This window comes from Canis lupus, chromosome 19 (assembly GCF_011100685.1).
Source record: "Canis lupus familiaris isolate Mischka breed German Shepherd chromosome 19, alternate assembly UU_Cfam_GSD_1.0, whole genome shotgun sequence".
NCBI classification, from domain to species: Eukaryota; Metazoa; Chordata; class Mammalia; order Carnivora; family Canidae; genus Canis; species Canis lupus.
The window spans coordinates 43,791,645-43,814,053 of record NC_049240.1 but is presented as its reverse complement, the minus strand read 5'-3'; the positions used below and the strand labels follow the sequence as shown (position 1 = coordinate 43,814,053).

The window sequence follows — 22,409 nt, the reverse complement described above, 5'->3', positions numbered from 1 at the left end:
TTCTTTATGGTCAGCTAGGATTACTTGACTAAAAGCTCAGTACTGCCACATCTCTGGTACTAGTTTGTTCATTATTTGGGAATAATTTGGGCTCCCAAATTTTAGCATTTAAACAATTCAACCATCTGACAGGTGAGGTCTTATCCTGTGTCTTTGACCAAGGCCTCACCGGATTTCTCACACTGGTGTCACTATTTCAGTTCTCCTAGTCCCTGTCGGGCCTAATGTCTTTAAAACTAACCATTACCTTGTTCTAAAGTTAGTTTTGTCTTTACTCTGTGAATCGTGCTTAGAACTCCAATTCGTGTGATTTCTATATATGACTATTTTCAAACTGCTGGTCACCCGTTCTGATGTATCTCTCAGGACATGACTAATACTATGTGCTTAAATTTTCTGAAGTGAACCACCTGCTTTGATTAGCATCTCCCCTAATACTGTGTCCCAAATTCTTGCTTCAGGTGACCACAGACATGTGTATATCTCTCTCCTCTAGCTTAAAATTTCTTCCTTTGATTCTACTTTCTCAGCAAATTTCCATACACTCTCTATCCTCAGTTCCAGGAGTACTGGCAAAGCAAGGCAGGGACCTGATGCACAAAATTTAAGGAAGAGCTCACTGACAGGATCGTGCAATTGCAGGGCCAGCCTTTTCATGACCCCGAGAGTAAGTGTCTCCTTAAGTTTTGCATTTAAACTCTTATTTTGCCTCACGCTAGTCCAGGCTAATGCTTCACCTTCAAATTTGATTAAAATTATTATTAAATCTTTACTATCTCTACTCACTGCCTCACTAGTCATTATAGGAGAAGAAAAAGAAGAGTTACAATGTGACCCACAAAAAATGATCCCGTAGAGAATGCTTCAGATGGGAGCATGAGCTGTCAACCCCAAACCCTCACCACAATTTGTCAAGCACATCTTCTTCCACTGTAAACTAATACCATTAACTTCTCCCACCACAACCCATCATTTCTGACTTATTCCAACCCCAACTTTTCCTATGACTTTTTACTCCCAACTTCTCCTACTGTGACCTCCATTTATGTTTCTATCAAAACATTTTCTGCATTTTCTTTAGGGATATTCCTTGCAAGCACTGAAATTATATGTGCTACTTCTTTCTTTCTTTCTTTTTTTTTAAATGTTTTTGGATGGATTTGAGATTTCATGGATAGGAAAAGTAAGAGAAAACTATCATCAATTTTAATTACCCCAGGCTTTGGAAAGTAAGGATAGAAAGCAGTTCTTTCCATACCTTCCTCCATTTAGGTGACTTCCTCCATTCTATGACACAATAAATCTGCCTTGTAAGGGTCCCTGCTGTACTAGACTTCTTGAGTTCCCTCCATTTTTCTGTCACTTTTTATTCTTCCCCTGACATTAATTTGCTATAATGAAACTCTTTGGGCTTTTGTGCTTATAGAATTATTTACACAGGACAGAAACCCAATATGCTGCCTGTCTGAGATTTCCTCCAGGGTCATGACGTCCTAAATTTTACATTAGTTTCTTTTTTTGCTGCGATAAAATTAGATACTTTTATTTAGGTCAATTGGTAGTGTGAGGATAGTAGCCTATTTTTTCATTTTAAGATCATTTTAATGATTTCCTCATTATGGAAATATTTCAGTTATTGTGTATTTATATCTAATTTAAATCCTTCAAATTTGCCTCCTTCCAGTTAGGAATCTAAAGTTGATTTTTTTTTTTTTTTACTGTAACATTAAATGCCTTAAGTTAACTCCATAGTAACCCATAAAAATGGTGAGATTCTTATCAGTAAAAGAAAAATTACTATTAATATACCCCAGACTCTTTTTTAAAAATTTCCCTTGTTTGCATAATTTGATTGTCAAGCTTTATGCTCATGAATTGGCATGAGTTGATTTCATAGATTCTTAATTTTCCGGTTGTGTCAGTTCTTAAGTAAGATTAAAGCAATATAATTTTCCTAAAAAATCTAGGGAGGAAAAGGCATGCAGCATGTTTTTACTTCAGAATTCCTTCCTTTAGTATTTTTACATTTGCAAAAAAGAAAAGAGGGAAGTTAGAAAAGAAATAGTAAAGTCTTTGTTGGGAAAAGAGATCTTGCATGTGCAGAGAAGATACTTCTAAAATGCTCAGAATAAAGAAAATAAACTATATTTGACTATAAAAAAACTATAAGGGGATCCCTGGGTGGCGCAGCGGTTTGGCGCCTGCCTTTGGCCCAGGGCGCGATCCTGGAGACCAGGGATCGAATCCCACGTAGGGCTCCCGGTGCATGGAGCCTGCTTCTCCCTCTGCCTGTGTCTCTGCCCCTCTCTCTCTCTCTCTGTGTGACTATCATAAATAAATAAAAAATAATAAAAAAAAACTATAAGGATTTTCTCCTTTTGGTGTTATTTCAAGTGTTTTGGGAGAAAGTATCAATTAGAAGTTTCTTGATATGGAACACTTTTGCATCTGTCAGAGTTCAATCAGGGAAGCATGGCTACTGAGCAGGAAGGGACTAAGTGACTTGGAATAAGATATTGCATAAGATGGGAGAAGCTGGGAAAGTGAAAATCTGGATGGTGTATTTAAGCAATGAAAAAAAAAAAAAGGTCACTAGCCCATCCTCCTGAAAAAACAGTTCAGGTGAATGACTAAACTTTCAGCAAAATCCAAGGAGCCAGGTACACCCAGCAGCCAAAGGAGAGTAACAAAAGCAGAGTTTCATTCAGAGGTCTTTGGAACTTTACCTCTGTTAGTGCTATTGGCGGATCTCCTCCATCAAGCATCAAGGTGAGCTGGGGGTCCGTTCTGGCCAGCAGAAGGGAGAGACACAGATGGGACATATAAGAAAAGAAGGGCCCCTCTGCATTTGTCTCCATTGCACCTGACTGCAAACACTCTCTGAGAACAATGACTGTGGCTTTCAGATCTTACTCAAGTTCCTATTGTGGCCAACTTAATCTAGATGCACAAGGGAAAGAAGGTCCAGACGACTGTGGTCTGAGAATCTGGTTAAAGGGCACCATCTAGCACACTCTCTTCACTGTCACTCTCTAGTTCTTGTTGTCTGGAGAGTGAACCCACGGGACTGTAACAGCAGATACTACAGAGTGCACTGGCAGCAGCTGTGGGTTGACTAGAAGGGCACCCAGAGAAGTCGGATCTGTGATTACTTTTAGTGACAAGTGTAAATTAAATCCAAGTATCTTGAATTTATGAATAATTTCATGATAAGATTTAGTCATTTTTGCCACTTTCTGTGTGACATTGAGTTGATCTGTAAACTCTCTGTATTTTGGTTTTTCTTTTTTAATATGGACTTAACATTATAACTGTCTTAAAATACGCAACCTAGGAGCAAATACTGAGGTAAGTTTTTGTGTGAAAGTGATTTATTAGGAAGTATTCCTAGGAAAGTATGGCAAGGAAATGAAGGGGTGGGGGGAGAAAAGGGAAGGAGGAGTTATCAGTACAGTACAGAGGAGGGTTTGCTTTGGTCCCACAGGGGATCCATGGTGACAGTGGAAGCCTCATCTCAGAGCTGGCATGGAGATAGGGAACCAGAAAATTTATATTCTACATTGAGAGTCATGGGTTAAAGCTATCCTAGGGGAATGTCCCTAGAACTTGCCTATCCCTGTGCAAAGGCAAAACAGTCTGGCAACATGAGTGTAGCTTTGTCACAAAGAGATACAGATGTTGGCTGTTGATAGTAATCACAGGGAAGCCAGTGTGCAAGAAAATGGTAAGAGGATTTGAGAAAATATGCTTAGAGTGCTTGCTATCTGCTACAATACTTGAAAAGATTTTTGCACAGCCTTAATTAAAAGCTGTCAATATTTAAAATACATAGAAAGTTAGCTGACACAGAGTACACACCCAATAACATGTAGCCAGTGGTAGTAGTAGCAGGAGTAGAGGCATTGTTGAGTGGAAAGCATCCCAAATAAGCCACCTCATGTAAGACGAGGAAATTATCTTCGAAAAGACTGGCATTGGCAAAAGTAGGAGTGAAGTTGGGAAAGCTATGTGTGCTCAATGAAAATGTGACACTCTGGGGACAAAGTTGATTCTGGCCCTACAAGTTATCAAAATATGTGGTAAAGCTATTGTTATTTAAACAGTTTAGTGTTACCATGGGAATTGACAAATAGGTTAATGGAATGCAACACACCAAAATGCAGACCAGAAAATATTAACAATAAATCACATGGTAAAGGAGGAACTTTAAGGTGATGAAGAAAGGACGGTAATCCCTAAGTGATGTTGGAATTACTAGGAATCTATTTGCAAGAAAAATTTAATTTTGATTTTTATCTCACACAATGTATGGAAACAAATCTCAAATGGAATTCTAATAAAGATATTTTAGCATTAAAGCAAAATACAATAATCTCATGATAAGATCTTCCAAAATTAACAAAAATCCTTATGCCATTATAAAAATTCATGGCAGATTTTATAACTATTTGTTTTTAAACAAAGAACAAAATAGCTTTCTGGTATATGGTATTTGAAGCATATGTAACGGAAAGAGGATTAATATCAAAGTGTATAATAAATTTTCCATAAAAAATGAGAAAATTAATAGATAAGAAATATGGATTTTATATACATAAAATTAAACATAAAACATTAAAAAATTCAAAACTCATATACTATTGTAGCAATGAAAAAAATATCATGACATATAATTTTTTCACCCTTCAGATAAACAAAACAATAAGAAAGCTTGTGGAGAGTGATGTCACCAAAGTAGTGAAATAGACAGTTCCTTCCTTTGCTTCCTTCACAAGAAGAAGAAGGAGAAGTAAGAGCTGTTGAGGACCCCCACTGAGAAACACTTCCCTGCTCCTCAGGGACCAAGACCCATTGGCATTAGGGGGTAAGAGAAGAGATACACACTGACCACATTGTCCTTCCCCCAAAACAGTCAGCACCATGCAGAGAGAACTCTCTTGAACCTCTGGTTGCTCCAGTGGGAAAAGAGAACCGAGAAGTGACTACCAGCCCACCCCATCCCTGGGATTGCTTTATGGGAGCCCCTATTCTGATCTTGCACCATGGGATTGGCAGTTGAATCTGTGGGTAGAACCAGGGACTTCCAAACAGCCTATCTGATAAATTGAGAGTAGTCTAGAGCAGCCCTTCACTCTGTACCCCCCAACTCCTGCTGCCTTACTACCACCCAGGCAAGGGAGCTGAGACATAGCCCCATCCACATGGAATGTCCTTTAGCTCCATCTGACCAAAATGGCTGGGGACAACTCCTCTGCAGTCTAGTGGTACTGGAGCCTAGAGAAGGGCAGGTGGTAACTATTTTCTTTTTCAAAGAAAACCTGATCAGCCTGAAACATGGAGTGTGGGTTGGCTTGAGTTAAGATAACAAGCTTTGTTGGCTTTAGAGCTGCTTCTCCTGCTGCACTCAGGCAGGGAATCAAACTTATAGACCTGCTAATTGCTAAATACAACCTTCAACCTATCTGCTCAGGGAATCTAATCAGAGCACCCAGGAAGCTACAGAACCCATTCTACAGCCTTATGCACAGTGGCACTGGAACACACAGCCCAGCCTATGCTTTTGCCAATCTGCAGAGAAACTGGTGGATTCATTTGCTGGAGAATTTAGAATACACTCTGATCTGATTTGAGTTCCCAGACAAATAGCTATGCAGGCCCTGGGTCCCATCCTGCTGCCCTGTGAGGGCAGGGAAAGCTAATTCATAACTCCATTGATTACTGAATATATTACTCAGTCCTGACCATCTGGTAAGCCTGATCCAAGAATCCAGGTAACTGTGGTACCCATCCTACTGCATTTGGGTAGGGGGCCAATCCAAGAGTCCTTTCAAACTGTTCTCAGTGAAAGGCATATCGCCCCCTGCAATTCCCAACCTCAGAGCTACAACAGTTGCCTTACCCAGAATAGACCAAAATAGCAGTTCCTACCTACCTGCCAGTCACATTACCAGCAGACACACCTAGAAACCCAAACTTAGCTGACTGGTAAAGAACAGTTTCAGTCATTCGTTTTAACCTAGAGAGTCTGGAAGAGGAGCCTGACTACCCAAATGCACATACAGAGATATTTTATTTTATTGCAGCATTACTTTTAATAAGATCTAGAAATAATTAAATACCAATTAAAAGAGAATGGTCAAAACAATGTATGATGTATCGATATGAGGGAACAGAATGCACTAGTCAGTGTAACTAACCTACTTCTGCATATACTTACCGGAAATGATCTCCAAAATATATTATTAAAAGTAACCTTTAAAAATGTGCACAGGGTGTGTTGGGGGGGCTCAGTCGGTTAAGTGTCCAACTCTTGAATTCAGCTCAGGTCATGATCTCAGGATTGTGAGATTGAGCTTTGAGATGGGCTCCATGCTGGGCGTGGAGCCTGCTTAAGGTTCTCCCTCTCCCTCTGTCCCTATCCCCTGCCTCTCTCCCTCTCCAAAAAAATAAATAAATAAAATAATAATAATAATATAATATATATAGTACAAAATTATTTCTTAAAACACAAATAAATCTGTTGATCTACATGTGTAGAAACATACACTCTGCTTGAAAGCACTCACCAAACTATTACTGTTTAGAGAAAGAAACAACATAAGATGTCAATAATTTTGATGATTTGGGGCTTATGATGAAATGTGATAAATGACGGCTGCTGGTTCAAATGCGCAGGCTGAGTAATGTTTGGCTACCACAATGTTCTGTTCACTTGGTTTTTAAATTGAGCAATTATTAGATGAAACATCATGAGAGTCACATAAGAAATCACAATTATCACCCCCTCTTAAAACTCAGATTTGGCGACAAGAGCAGGAATTCTTCCAGTCTTGCCATACCTTCAAGCCCACCACAATTCCTGTTGACCTCTTTATTCACTTCTATTATCTGCCCAATACCTGTGGGTTTTGTTTCTTTGATTATTTTCACTATTATCATTATATTTAATATCTAAAATGGCCAACAACACATCTTCTTGGATTCTAATGTTCTGCTAGAACTGATGTCACATCTGCAAAATGATGAAGTGATGCACCCTCATAATTCCTTGATGGGTACTTTTCTTTTATACATAATAATAACCCCAGTGTCCATCACAGTATGCCAGACACATCATGGAGCTTTAATGAAAGAATGAATGAATGAAAAAAAAATAACTGAAATCAGTGGCTGTGTAGGTGAATGAAGGGAACCGGTTAGTTCTTTCATCTCGTTAGCTATTTGTTATCACTAAGCTGAACAACTATAATTATGACTGAATTCTCTAGAGCACTTGGAGTTTTAGAAGGAAATCTAATGTGATTAAGGTTCTTTAGCTCTTTGGGTAGCAGCTCTGTGTAGCACAAGTGCTTTTTGTCTACCTACTCAGAGAGTCGTAAGTTACTTGGATCTTGATGTAGATTAGAAGAAATTTGCTAGAAAAAGCATGAAATGAAACAAATACTTAGATAGTCCTATGTTAAGCCTAAATGATTAGGTCAGAATCCAACCCCATAATTCCTATTTTCAATGATGAGATGAAGAGTTTGTCTTATCTTCTCTCATTTTGGGAAATCTTTAGGTTTAACTTGAGAAGTAAATGAATTTGAAATAATTTCATTATTCCACTAACATTGCACAGTCTCAACTGACTCTACAAATATCTTGACAATGGGGGGTTTCCCTTCAATTAGAACTAATTGAAAACCAACATGTCTTCTAATGTGCATGAGACATTTCCTATATGTAAAGTATAATTGACTTGGAAAATTAAAATACAGAAAATCAAGAGCCATTCCCTAAAATTTTAACTTTTATCTGAGCATTTCTAAATCCAGAGAAAGCAACTTAAAGCATGTAATTTATATTTTAACATTTTCTTTTGATCTGTCACTTGATCTTTTTCTTTTGAGCTAAATGGCCCAAGCATACACACAGGGAGACTTTGGAGAAAGTGAAGTCTTACTTTTTAATTAGAGCAAATGTGTTAAATGAATATAAAGTAATTTGAATACTGCAGAGACCTCTTAAAACTCTATCAATAAATCTGGTACTGCGGCAGGTCTATCTCTGCACCATAGATTTAGTTAAGGTTGGGCTTGAAATACGACAGTGAAATGAATTTGTTACTAATGCAATCAAGTGTTTCAGTAATTCATGAGAAAGTAATTCCTCAATGTACATGACTCACTTAATAATTTAAGATTTTTCAGGCTTGATAATAGAACCAATGAGCTCTTCAAAGATTAAAAAATAAGGAAATACACTACCTGCTCCAAGTATTGTATTCCTAGAGTTCATTTTAATGATCATACTATTTATTTTGTGAAATAAAAATTGTTTGGGTAATGATCTGTTCCTACGTGGTATTTCTATAGACTCCACACAAAAAATCTTATTTCCTATATAAATAATGATCAGTTTGGTACTGACCATAGATTTAACATCTGAGCAAAATATTCAGTCATCCAACTAGTTGAGTGCGCATCATATATAACACAAATTCATTACATGTGCGGATTTATTTTGAGGAGCAGTGATCCATTCAAAAGAGATCTGGGATTTAAAAATACCCATTTCAACTTTTTATATTTTATAGACAACATTTTTTTTCTAGAAAAAAATTATTTGAAACTGCTAGCCAATCTATATTACCTATGCCACGATGTGGGGAAATAATTTGATAAGTTATAAAAGGTGAGAATGTGCTATTTTTAATTTGATATTTCATTATTTACTCTTTTTGCTAAATAATGTAAAGAAAGGCTAGTAAAACCCACATGTGCTTTTTCTCTTTTTTTATACTTCTCATTCACCACTATGCTTTTTTTCTCCTTAATCCAATATTCTATATGTTAAGAGAGTTCCATCCAACACCATTAAAATGTCTTTATTTTCATTGCTTTCGGTATTGGTTGTCCAAAAGTACATTTAAAATGTATTGTATCTGCTACAGTTTCTCACCTAGATGTTTATTTTAGCCTTTTAAAAATCCTAGGGAGGCTTTTTTTAGGTGGCTCAGTGGTTAGGCGTCTGCCTTCTGCTCAGGGCGTGATCCTGGAATCCAGGATGGAGTCTCCTCATTGGCCTCCCTGCATGGAGCCTGTTTCTCCCTCTGCCTGTGTCTCTGCCTCTGTGTGTGTGTGTGTCTCTCATAAATAAATAAATACAATCTTTTAAAAATAGTATAAATAAATAAATAAATAAATAAATAAATAAATAAATAAATAAATATCCTAGGGATGCCTGGGTGGCTCAGCAGTTGAGCATCTGCCTTCTGCTCAGGGCGTGATCCCAGGTCTGGGGATGGAGTCCCACATCGGGGTCCCTGCGAGGAGCCTGCTTCTCCCTCTGCCTTTATCTGTCTCTCTCTGTGTGTCTCTCATGAATAAATAAACAAAATCTTTAAAAAGAAAATCCTAATAGTTTTCTTCTTATAGAAATAATGTTGGCCTTTTATATGGTTTCATTCATTCAGGGAATATAAAAAATAGTGAAAGGGATTATAGGGGAAAGGAGAGAAAATGAGTTGGAAATATGAGAGAGGGAGACAGAACATGAGAGACTCCTAACTCTGGGAAACAAACAAGGGTTAGTGGAAGGGGAGGTGGGGGGGGGGAACAGGGTGACTGGGTGTTGGGCACTGAAGGGGGGCACTTGACGAGATGAGCACTGGATGTTATACTATACGTTGGCAAACCAAACTACAATAAAAAATATACAAAAAAAGAAAAGAAAAGAAAAGAAAAGAAAAGAAAAGAAAAAAGAAAAGAAAAGGAAAGGAAAGGAAAGAAAAGAAAAAAGGAAAAGAAAAGAAGAGAAAAGAAAAGAAAAATGTTGGCCTTTATCCTATAGGCTGTTTTGTTATTTAAATTACATGAAACATGCTAATTTTGGCAATGTACTTGGAGGGATAAGAGAAACCTTCATTTTAACAAGTTTCTCAGATGGTTCTTAGATACACCAGATTTTAGGAGCACTTCATACAATCTTCTCTGATAGTTAAAATCCTTTCAGCAAATTTTAAAGCTTTGAGTCAGGATGAGCCAGAGGGATTAGAGATGAATACTCAGATATGTCAAGACTCTTTAATTTTGAGTTTTTATGGGAGATGAGGAATTGATGATGTCAGCATTACTGAAAAGTTTCATAATGTTCTACACCCTGAAAAATGAAAATAATACACAAATTCTGGTGTAGGATGTGTCTGAATAAAAGCATCTGAATAAAATATGAAAGTGCTTTAGTTTACGATATCTTTAGGTTCACAAAGTCCTACTATTCAAGGTGCCTATTGTATTATTTACACTTATAAATTACTGGTCTGTTTAGTTTCCAGGTTAAAAATTCAAAGTGTTTTCTTTACATTTAGGTACTTTGCTTTCTGTACTTCATCAGTAATTGAGAAATAGAAGGATTTGGTGTTTTCTATTAAAATAAATTCAAGCAGCAGAATAAAACAGAACAAAAATTTTTACCCTCTGCAAAATTATATCCCTTCAGCAGTATTCTGGTACCTAAGCTGTGTAGGAATGAGCCATTAGGATAGCATTTTTAGGATCTTTCTTGTTCTTCTTTCTTGCTAATGTTATTCCTCCTTGTGGTCAGTGGGCTCTAGTTGTCTTGACTGGTGCTGCTCAAAGGCAATTTCTGGGAAACAGATTAGTCAACATTTATTGTCATTAATTCCCTTCTGGAAGCTGCCTTGTTCTAGTAGAGGCCTACTAGAAAAAAACAATTCCTCATTCCCTTCCACAGTCTGATTGCCTTTTCGTTTCTGAAACCCAGAACACCAGAACCCAGCCCCAAATGTCTACAGCCCATAAACAGATAGAGAGGGAAAGTTGTTGAGAAGATCTATCCAGGTTTTTAATGGACTCATCTATGTTAGTATCAGTGGATGTGTGAATAAGCCAGACAAGTGATTGCTTTCAGGAAACCTAGCAAATGAGATTTTACTTTACAAATATCATTCCAATTTATAGTGATTTGGAGGAAGTATTTTACCATAAATGTTTCAAGGCCATGAAGGATCATAGAATATGTATTGTTAAATGTATCAGATTATTATGTGTGTTTGTTGTACAATGTCCTTAATTAAGAAATAGCTTACCAGATGTCAAATCTTTGTGCCACACTTGTTAGTTATATAATGTTAGTAAAGTATTGAAGGGAAGGAACCAAAATATACTTCTTTGGCATAAGAACCATTTTGAGCTGAAGGCAATTGAGGAGCAGCAGATAAAGGAAAAGCTCTAAAAGAGAGTATAAGTTTCCCTTTTGTAAAAGAAATGAACATTTATAAAGGAAATTGCCATTTGCAAAAAAAATGTCTCTCTCTCCTCTACCAGGCAGGAGGAGGTCTCTTAACAACTCATCAGTGGAGGAGCTACCCATTTAAATCTGCTTAAGAAATTTTACAAAACAACCCTCATTTACAACATGCTTTCTAGTCCCCTGTCCATAATTTACCTTCCCCTTCCCAGAAGTCCCAAATCCTTTTTTGTTTTCCTTTTTTTTTTTTTTTTTTTAAGATTTTATGTATTTATTCATGAGAGACACAGAGAGAGAGGCAGAGACATAGGCAGAGGGAGAAGCAGGCTCCATGCAGGGAGCCCGATGTGGGACTTGTACCCAGGACCCCGGGATCACGCCCTGAGCGGAAGGCAGACATTCAACCATTGAACCACCCAGGTGCCCCTCAAATCCCTTTTTCTTTGACTAGCCTAAGGTGATGCATATATCCCACAAATTCTGGCTACTTCCTTGAACCATATTTCTTTGTGAATTCCCATGTGTATGTGTGTGCTTAAATCTGTTTTTGTTTTTGTTTTTTCCTTTTTTCTTGTTTTCCTCTTGTTATATTATCTGTCTCTTTTTCAGTTTTTCAGTTCAGGCAGGCCCTAGCCATTGAAACTAAAAAGGTAGTTTTTTGTTGTTGTTGCTGTTTTCTTCCTTACATACAGTATCAAAACATCCCTAAAACTTAACTTTTTCGTTAAAATACAATTTCTATCTACTTCATTGGACATGTGTAAAAATTAAAATTGTAATATATCTAAAACATTTAGCATAACACCTAATAAATCAAAACTCAATATTAAATATCTATTATTATTATCGTTATTAGAGTACTGTAGTGGTAGTAGTTTGCTCTCTGCTTAACCCAAAAATCAGATTAGGTTGGCTCATTATTTTCTTTATTGTTTTAGCTTTATAAAGAATTATAATACCAAATGTTAAAAAGACATTGGACTATACGTCTTCCTTATACATTAGGGTTTGTTAAGACATGTATATCTGTATATTTATATATCTATATCTATATCTATATAGTGTGTATATATAGTAGTGTATATAGTGTGTGTATGTGTGTTTGTGTGTATATAACACATAAAATATATATTATAAATATGTATATAATTATATATAATTTATACATATACATATATGATTATATATGTATATAATACATTATATTATATATAATATTACATGTATATGTATAATTATATATATATATATACACACACACACACACATCTATAATGCTGGCTTCTTGTCTCCAAGAAGAGAATTCTTTGGGATGAGATTTATGAAAATTGAGCTATTTGAGGAAGTTTTGCTTGTAGAAGACAAAAAATTTCAGGAACTCAAATACCTTTGACTCAAAATTAGTCTTATTCCAAAGTGGAATATTTTGGGATGGCATATCCCTTGTCCCCTTCAGAGCTCAAGTAGATTAATAATAAATTGACATATTTATGACAACATGGATAGACTTTGAGGGCAAGATACTAAGAGAAGTAAGTTTGAGAAAAACAAATACTACGTGATCTCATTTTTATGTGAAATCTTAAAAAAAAACAAACACAAAAAAAACTCCACAGATACAGAGAAGAAATTGGTGGTTGCCAGAGCCAAAAGGGTGGGAAAAATGAATGGAAGGGGGGAAAAGACACAAATTTCCAGATATAAACAAGTAAATAAACATGGAATATAATGTACATCATAGTGACTATGTATGGTAACATGTTAACTAGACTTATTGTAGTGACCATTTTGTCATTTTGCAATATATACAGATATTGGATCATTATGTTGTACACTTGAAACTAATAAAATGTCATATGCCGATTACACCTTAATGCAACGGTAAAAAATTGATATAATATTAACAGTAAGTTGATTAATATTAATATATAAATATTTGTTAATGATGACTAATTTAGAACAGTCTGATAGACATTCCTAAGGAGATCCTTAGAGTTTTAGTTCTAAGAACACTAAAGGATTGTTATTTTAACTGCACCAATTTTCTTCTCTCTTGAGGAAAAAGAATTCATTAAATTGACTTAGTCGGCTCTAAGTCACATTCTGTATCCTTGACCTGGGTTTCCAGTAGTCTTTTCTGCAGGTGGAGAGCAGGTGCTCCTGTCCTTTGTACATGTGTATATGCATGCTATTGGCCTTTACATTTATTGCTGAATCTGATGCCAAAAGAATGTTGTTCAATTTTAGTCCATGCTTGGGGTTTACTGTAAATTAAACTTGACAAAGTAGGATTTGTTTGAAACCCAGCTGTGTAAATTTTCAAATTCTTTTTTTTTCTGGCAACATGGTATAGAAAATCAAACCCCATGTGGCCATCAAGACAGTATATTAACTACAGAATACTTTTGCATGGGTGCTTTGTTTGTAGCTACTTTGAGTCTGTAGATCTAGCATCGTATCTTGTCAAACACCTGATTTTGTAAAAATCTAGAGGACACCAAATGGTCCAATAAATTTTCTGTGAATTGTTTCCTTTTTTTTTTTTTTTTTTTTAATATTCTTCACTAAGGTCATCTTTGTGAATTCACTAGACCTGTAAACCTCAGTAGGAGCTGGATAGAATTATAATATACTATAGTAGAGAAAACATTATTATTTCCTGACTCATTATGTACTGTGGGCAAAACCCACCAGGTGTAAAAGGATGGTATGCAAGCCTCTGACCTGGTTTGTTGGGGTTTATATTTCACCAGTTGTATGCAAAATAGTCATTAGTATAAATGAAGAAAAGGGACAGTCTGTTCTGCTCAATAAGGTCATGTAGTTTTAATTAATTGCCAAATCTGCCTAGAGGACAAGGACTACATCTGTCAACATATTACTTTGAGTAGAGAAAATACTTACTAAATGTTTTTAATAATAATGATGAGAATTACAATGCAATGAAAACACATTTCAAGGGCACCTGGCTGGCTCAGTCAGTAGAGCACGCAACTCTTTATCTCAGAGTCATGAGTTCAAGCCCCACATTGAGTGCAGAGCCTATTAAAATTTTTAAAATAATGTAAAAAATAATATAAATATATAAATAAATAAGAAAATACATTTTAAGAAAATATATGTGAAATAATCTGCTTGGCCTTGCAAAAGGGAAGGTTTCCACCAGCTATGTTTTTTTAGATTTTATTTATTTATTCATGAGAGACACAGAGAGAGAGGCAGAGATTCAGGCAGAGGGAGAAGCAGGCTCCTTGCAGGGAGCCCTATCCCTATCTCCGGACCAGGAATTATGCCCTGAGCCCAAGGTAGATGCTCCACTGCTGACACACCCAGGCGTCCCTCCACCAATTCTTCAGGCAGATCACATGGACTGCTTTCATCTATGCCAGAAAACGCGTGACCAGGTGGGGCAAAAGTATTTCTATAGCCTTTCACTTCCACTCTCAAGCAAATATATCTATAGCTACTCCTGTTGCCTCCCACCAAATTAAAAATAAAAGGGAAAAGTGAACACAGAAGCTTTTACTTATGTGACTGGTCCTGTATATACCATGTAAATAAATGAAAGATTAAGTTTCTGTAGCATGAATTTCACCTGTCTCAGTCTTCCACATTTTCTTATTCATGGGCTCCCCAAGTGCCTTTGATTTATCTTCTTGAAGTTCATTGTCTTTCTGCTGCTCACTTCCAGAATCACCTCCCTGACTGAAATGAAATTATCTTCCTCCACTCATGTCAGCCATAGGACTTAGGAAGAGCTGAAGATTTGCCGTGTGGCTCAAGTATATGAGTGTGTGGTTCAAGTGTGAGTATATGAGCCGTGTGGCTCAAGTATATTGGCTCAAGTATATGAGGGAAGGTTTCTAACTAGGTATGCGAATGCTTGGTTCATAATTTTAGTAAGCATTAAGGAATTAAAATATATTAGAGTAGCATGATATAAAATAGTGTTTTTCAGTGGGTTGTTCTCATTCCATCATTATCAGAATAATCTGGGATCCTTGGGATAAGGCTCAGAAATTTTCTTTTTATAAAGCATCAACTACTTTACCCATCAATGTCTATGACCAACCTGAATAAAGAGCCTAATATGAGCTTCAGAAAAATACAGACCTGAATTAAATTCTGGCTTCATCATTTACTACTTGAAGAGTCTTAGAATCATGTAACTTAACTGACTCTTGTGATTTATTACTTGTACGATTATTTCCAAAATTTCAAGGTTGATTGAGAGAATAAAATGAGATATATGTAAAATGGCCAACCATGGGCTTAAAATACTGTGCATATGCAGAGATAGATGTAAAATAAAATGCCCTTGTATATACTCCTTTCAGGACTCTGGAATGGGCCCTAGAACTACATCCTCACATGGCCATATATTTTGGCTCTGATACGTTTATTCCAATCAGTTAAGTCCACTGCTCCTTCTGCTATGACCCATACAATGTGAACTCCTCCTTGTGTGTATTGGTGTGATGTGATGGTAGGCATTTTTAAGATTCAATTAAGGGATGTTGAATTGAAAATACTTTTAGTTTAGATTGAGTGAAATATATTTATGTTGTTTGCAGCTATCACAAACCAGGTGTGGGTTCCAGGAATATGCCTACCTTCCACTGCGAGGATCCCTTCCCCTCAGCATCGAGGTCCAAAAGTGCAGAGATGAGAAGTCATCTTGCAATATGATTATGTTTAAAAGTAATAGACACCACTGAGAATATGTGAGAAGTGGAGATGAAATAAGGTGAAATGTATGGAACCATAGAACTAAGTGGAAAATTGTTCTTACCATTAAATGTATAAAACTGTAAGCAAAGGATATGATTCTTAAAGATGCCAACTAAGGGCATAAATTCTGTCAGGAATATACTCATATGTCATTTTAAATGCACAACGCACTATTTTTATTTTGGATAGAAGATCATACACAGTAGAACTTATCACAATTCATGAGTTTGTAAGCCAAATCTATAGTAGTGCTATAATTACAAATTACAGTTGATGCATCCCATCAACAACAACAATAATAATAATTAAAAAATTCAATCAAGCACTGTAGAGGCAAACCTCAACTACATATATATTCTCCTTAGAAAAAAGATATTGTAAAATAATTGTCATTTCAAAAAGTAACTAAAGATTTATAGTAAAAATGCAGAAAAATGAATTTTAGAATTCTATTAAACACAAATAAAAAATTTTATTTTAAGGATTTTATGATACTTTCAGTAAATCACAGTTCTTTTTATATTTGCATTGTATTATATTTGTCACTTTAAATAACACTCATGCCTATATTTAATTTTTATTTATCATTTTTGTTCTTTTATTTTAAAAGAGCCCTATACTTGTTTTTCACATCCCAGAAAATCTGGATCCATTTCCACAAGAATCTGGTTGCCTTGTGATGGAGACTATATTCATTGTTAATAAGCATCATGCACAAAATTTTAAAACTAATTCAGAATAATGACTTATATTGTCCAGTATAAACATCCAGCTAAGTTATCCAAATATGTGATGAGAATCAAAACATCTCTATCTATTTCAGTCGGAAAATTAATAGTGATGATTTTAAGATAGAATTGGGTGACATCTAAGCTGTCTTTGATGTTATCCCTACAGAGTCGTAGCAAAGATGATGCAATAATAACGCACGTCAGATTTACTATTTGCAGGTCAGTGATTCACATATACAAGTGGATAGAGAAGTAAAACGTAATACTGGAGGGGAGCGGGACTAAAATAACTGGGGGATCCAGAAGGTTGAAAACACATTCATATCTCCCATTTAAACCTTTTCAAATCTTTATAACCACAATGAAAATCAAGATTTTCAGAATAAGCCTCACCAATGTTTTGTTGTTACTGTTGTTATTGTTATTGTTGCCTTTTCAAGTGATTTCTTTTTCTCAAGTATCTTTTGCATTGTTCTAAGCTGTTAAACAAAAGTTAGAGGTATTCTAAGGGGACATAGAGGTCATTAGATCTTGTGGGGAAAAATGCAAGTTCTTAAAAACTAATAGTTAGAAGCCAAGGAAATGTTATTGAAAGCCGGGATCAAAGAGCAAAATTGCCTTAGAGATATAATTCAGATAATTGCGGAATCACTGGAAACAGTGACCTTGGTCTCATAGTGACTCCTCTGAGGAGTTATTTTTGAGGAAGTTACTGACTCTGGAAGGAACTGGGGTGGGTAACAAAGTATAATAGGAAGTGAAAGTATGAGCCGCTAAATATCTACTATTAACCTAATTCTAAAACAAAAATACAAACTGTACATTATTAAAAGTGAATAAGAGGAGTGCAGTTGAAACTATTTACTCCTCATTTATGGTTTTCATTTGTTTCTAAAGGACTGATATTAGCATAGATAAGGCTCTTAGGGCTAACATTCCTTTGACTCTAATTATTACTTGAGCTAAATTCTAAATCTGTCTTAACATTTGAGCCTTAAAAAAAAAAAGATGCACTTTAATTTTACTTGATTGTAGTGTAGTTTTTTTCTGAATATTTAGTGGTGCTAATAGTTTTCTGCTTTTTTAAGGAGTTGTAATAGTTTTCTAGATATAAACAGAAGAATGTTTGAAGCCACATGCAGTACTTTTCTTAAATCTCAGAACGGAACGGCAAAGCTTTTAAGTTTCTAGATATAAAAATTTCATGTACAATAGACACTTTAGCCTCCTATGGGCAAAAATTAATTGTACCCTATGCATTTTTTTTCTAGGCCTAAAATATGAGAATAAAAATAACACATTGGGGAAATCTAAATATATTCAGATAAGTATGTTAATGGACAGCAGGAATTTAAATTATAAATAATTAGATTTCTAATTGCATTAAAATTCTAGTGATTATTATGGTAAAAAAATCATAATTATCATGCCATCCATCACTAGGATTGGGCCTCACTCTCTGTTCTTTAATCTTATTAAAGCTGAGTTTTGTTTACCCATTTAGTTAAGATTTAGAGAAATACAGTAATATGGAAAATGTGCCCTTAGAAACTATGATGGAGTTATGAAATACGATGTATGGTCACTACTCCAAGAAGTTTTCAGTTTAGAAAATGTGAGGCAATCGACTTAAGTTTTATATACATGAATAGGAAATAACAGAAGTGAGAAGGATATGTGAGATGAAAGAGAATAGTCAGAATTACTAGCTTGCGGGGAAAAATTCTAAAATTGAAAAATTGCATTTTACCTTGCAGTTTACATAAAGGAAACTTCCCTTGTAAAATCAGGGCTTCAGTAAAACAAACTTCAATAATTAAGGGAATTATGAAGGATTTCTCAGCTCGCCTCAATCTCAAGTACTCACACACCTTCTCAGGGTCAACCCCCCATCTGGTCTTTTTCATCTGGGGAATTCTATGACTGTGTTTTGCTTTTTCTGTGGCTTGGATGATAGGAATATCTTCAGAAACCTTGAACCTTTTTATTGTCATGTTCTTTTAAAGATGGTGGCAAGTGCTTGATTTTAGTATTTGTCCCCAACAACCTCACAGATTGTCTTTTTCGCTACAGTGCCACTCTTTAGAGCTCCAAAATTTCCAGTTTTCCCGAGGCTCAGTGAGAATTATCTGGTGCTACTGTACCTTTGTATCGTAAATGAAGCATGCAGAGTCTTTTCCTCTTAGTCCTTCAGAGACACGGAAGGAATGCTAGGAACTTTATTCTTTTTTCTTAACTCAAAATTAATTAATAATTTGCCAAGCATAATACTCAAATGTATGACATTTGATTACAATAATTAGGAAAAACAGCTTTATAATATAACTATATCTATGTGTATTATATTACATAGTTCGTGCATATATATTTATAAAAATGGAATCACATTATAAGTAGTTATGTAAACTACTTTTCCACTCAACATATCTTTATGAATATCTGCTTCATTATTTTTAAGAGCATCATACATTCTATTGTTTAAATATGACAATATTTATTGTCCATCCTGCCTTTTAGGTTGCATGTGGTATTTTGTTTAACAAACATTTACTATATGCCCGACTTTATCCTAAGCACTTTGTAAGTATTAATATATTGAGTCATCATCACAACTATATGATGTAGGGTCTCTGATTTTTGGTTTTAACAAGTTTTTAATTAGTGTCTTTAGACTTGTACCTTCATACAATCTTCGGGAAAAGTGTTTAGGTGTGGAATTTCTAGATCAAATAGATAGGAATTTTAACACTGATGGATACTGCTAAACAGCCCTCTGAAAAATATCGTATCAGTTAATTCTATGAGAAGCAGACGAAAGTGTACATTTTCCCATTCTTGATATCATGTACATTCCTTCTCTTTGAATTTACTAAAAATTAGTAAGTATTAGGCAGGTCCTCCTGATAATCAGTTAGCTCTGTGAGCAATGGTGAATGTAGAGAGGAAGTTAAAGACAACTAAGCATCCTGACAATATGATAATAATGATGATGTTGGTGACTGCTCCACCAGCAGGTCTGGGTCATTACCACAGTTGGAATGTATGACTCTCAAGGATTTATTTCTGGACTCTCTATTCTATCCTATTGGTCTTTGTATCCATCTTTATGTCAATACCACAAGGACATATTTTCATCCTGTTGAGGAGAATTTAGAGTACAAGTTAGTTAGCTTATTTACTAAGCATTAAATGTCTTACCGATGTTCTTCACCTTGATTTGCACCTCAGTTCCAGGGGTTGGTATCCTGATTTGTCTTTCTCCCCATAGATACTATAAGAGTCCTACTATTGGTAAGCTGTCCCTCTGAGTTGAGGACCATGCCTTGGATATGTTGGTCTCCCTGGATCTTCAGAAACTTAGATCCAAGAAATGAGTCCTACTAACTCTTATTTGATGACTAACATCCAAGCTTCCTCAAAGTACCAATCTCTCATTGCCGTATCTTTGATATGAGAGAGCTAGCTTCTTGTCTCACATAGTTGAAGAATGAATCTTGTGGACAACAGTGAGTGAGTAAAGGGATAGAAGTTTATTAAGCAAAGATATAGAGAAAGCTCTCAGAAGTGAGAGGGTTCCCCACAGGGTTGCCACTGAGGGCTTATAGGGTTGGTCTTTTATTGGAAAGCAACCAGGGAACCTAAATCTTTTAACATTATCTATTGACATCACCATTGAGAAGGACTATTTATAATATCTTTAATGGTTTATTTCTTTTTTAGGTCTAGTTATTCTTTGTTGATCACAGATGACAGTCAAAAAAGATGCCTTCCCTGCCCACACCTAGGACAGGGTCATCTGGCTTGTTCCTTTATCTCTGGCTTTCTTACACCTCAGCATTTTAGGGATTTTTGTGATCCTGCTTCTGTGGCCCCCTACCTAGCCCAGCCTAGCCCCATTTGTCCCTAACTCATCTTGTCATCCTGCCAGCCATCTACTTGAATCCCTGACTCTGAAGTTCTATCTGCTTGTACAGTTGTATGTTGCCTGCTATGATGTCTTCCTGTCTGCCCTTCTTACAGCATGTCTGTCTATCTGGAACCCAGCAGAGGTGCGCAGCTAGTTCTACCATAGACAGTCTACTTTGTGTAGATTTTCTTTATTTGGTGTCTAGCTATGGCTGATTTGACTCACTTTGTTACTGACAGGCAAAAACTACTTAAAATGTCACTGCAAAACCAAGTGCTGGATTGTATTCTAGGGCTTTAAGTTTAGTGCTATAATTGGAGGATCCAACCTCCAGATCCAGAGTCAAACATCTGGAATGACATCTGCAGGTAAACAGCTGGTGTGAAAGTGTAACCCAAACTCAGAGACATTGAAAAATATGAACCTTATCTATCTTCTAATACTTTCCACAGACTAGTAAGTTGGGATAATGTGGAATGTCATCAGCTCCACGCTGTACTGATTATAGCAACATTTTTTCAGTGAAACTCACGATTGATGGGTTTTACTGGGGACATGTGACTTTGTAACTTCTCATGTGGTGTATCAGAGAATGTGTACCCTGCACATATCCTGAAGGGATATGTACCTTTCTCAAACTCACATCTTACATCTCAGTGTGTCCTCTGCAGTGGAATAGCATGAAAACTACATTAAGATGTGAGATGTTTCTTTCAACTGCTGTTTGGCTGAATATTATTTCCTTCTTTGTATTCTTTAAATCTAAATGAACAGATGGGGACCTATAAGGTACTGGGAATTCACATTTGCATTCACATTGCTGTGCAGTCCTTACCACCACCCATTTCCAGAACAATTAATTAATCATTGCACACTGAAACTCTGTATCCATAAAATATAACTCCTCACTTCTCTCTCCTGTCAGCCCCTGGTAACTATGACCACCATTCTACTTTCTGTCTCTATGAATTTGTCTACTCTTCGGTACTTCATGTAAGTGGAATCATACAATCTTTATCCTTTTGTGTCAGGCACATTTCACTTAGGATGTTTTCAAGGGTCATCCTTGTTGTAGCATGTATCAGTATTTTATTCCTTTGTATGGCTGAATTATATTCCATCATATGGATATGCATATTTTATTTATCCATTAATCCATCAATGGATATTTGTGTTGTTTCCATCTTTTGGCTATTATAAATAATGCTATTATAGAAAATTGTTATACAAATATCTATTCAAGTCCCTGCTTTCAATTCTGTGTACCCAGAAGTAGAATTTCTAGGTCATAAGATAATTTTCAAGTTTGATTTTTTGAGGAATTATTATAGTATTTTCCCCAGAAGCTATACCATTTTACATTTCTACAAGTAATGCATATGGTTATAATTTCCACACATCCTTGACAACACTTGGTATTTTCTTTACTTCTTTCTTTTGCTTTTCTTTCCTTCCATCCTTTCTCCTCCTCTCCTTTCTTTTTTCTTTCTTTCTTTCTTTCTTTCTTTCTTTCTTTCTTTCTTTCTTTCTTTCTTTCTTCTTCTCTTTTTTTTTCTTTCCCTTAAAGCCATCCTAATGGGTGTGAACAGATATCTCAGTATGATTTTTAATTTGCATATCCATAATGATTAGTAATATTGGACTTTCATGTACTTATTAACATTTTGTGGGTCTTCTTGGAAAAATGTCTATTTGTGTCCTTTGACAATATTTTCTCAATTGAGTTGTTTGGTGTTACTGTTCCTGAATTGTAGGAGTCCTTTATAATTTTAGATATTAATTTCTTA

General features: G+C 35.7%; 1 long non-coding RNA gene across 1 annotated transcript; it reads left to right on the top strand.

The window, feature by feature from the left end:
* Positions 1-4,695: 4,695 nt before the first annotated feature.
* LOC119864396 lies at positions 4,696-16,246 on the top strand. Its single transcript, XR_005373815.1, has 3 exons — positions 4,696-4,864; positions 14,945-15,058; positions 15,828-16,246. It is a non-coding gene; the product is annotated as an uncharacterized LOC119864396 (long non-coding RNA).
* The last annotated feature ends 6,163 nt before the right edge of the window (positions 16,247-22,409 follow it).